Below are 1,033 nucleotides of genomic sequence, written 5' to 3'. Positions count from 1 at the left end.
GGGGTAGAAAAATCCCAGCAGGAACTCATTAGCATAATAGGCCACACCAAACAGCAGGAACTCATTAGCATATTAGGCCACACCCCCTGACAGCATAGCTCATTAGCATATTAGGCCACACTCCATGTCACCAGAAGTGTGGCCACAGATCTACCCTCACAGAGGAGGGAGAGCTTGTACCTGAATAAACCTTGGTCTTAAAGGTACCACTGGACTCTTTTGGATTGCTAGCTATGGGGGGGGGGAAAGAGGGAGGGGAAGGAAAGAAGGAGGGAAAGAAATAGAGAAGGAAAGAAGGAGGGAAAGAAAGAGAAAGCGAGAGAAGGAGCTTTTCCTTATGCCAGTGTGGTTTGATTCATATTTTATGTAATTTAGTCAGATCACTTCTAAACAAAGTTTTAAAGTAGAGCACTGTGAACTTATTGGTTTGGGAAAGAAAGGTTTTCACATAAGTCCTGGAATACATAAACTTCTGATTTTCCCTGAAAGGCAGAGGGCTGGGCCCTGGAAAGGGCTGAATTCAAGAGGCAGAATTCACTCACCACTTAGTACAGTGAGTTAGTGGTGAGCACATTGTTAAAATTCAGCCACAGGAGACCTCTTAAGTTTCCACGTGATTGTTTTTGGGTAATACCTCTTCACAAGTGGGTATCATAGGCCAGCACACTGGAAAACCTTACTTCTGAGAATTGATTCCAAACAATTGGGTTGTAATGTCTTGCCATAATTCTTATGAACAAGATGTGGTAGTTATAATGCCTTTCTACTACTAGAAGGCAACAGTGTTTTTTAATCAGATGTCTTTGAAATTCCATTTTAAAAATAACTTTGGAACCATTTTATTCTGCAGAAAGTGTCTGTTAACTGGTAAGTTTTATTTGTTTGTTAGATTTTTATCCCACCCTTCCCTGCATGCAGGGCTCAGGGCAGCTCACAACAATTAAAAACACATAAAACAAAAAACATTCTACAGTTTTACAATATTAAGCACACTAAGATGGCCCATAAACCAGGTCGAGATGGAGCAGGGAAG

Source organism: Gekko japonicus, unplaced genomic scaffold (assembly GCF_001447785.1).
Source record: "Gekko japonicus isolate JY-2015 unplaced genomic scaffold, Gekko_japonicus_V1.1 scaffold559, whole genome shotgun sequence".
In the NCBI taxonomy this organism is placed as follows: domain Eukaryota; kingdom Metazoa; phylum Chordata; class Lepidosauria; order Squamata; family Gekkonidae; genus Gekko; species Gekko japonicus.
Note: the sequence above shows the minus strand (reverse complement) of the source record.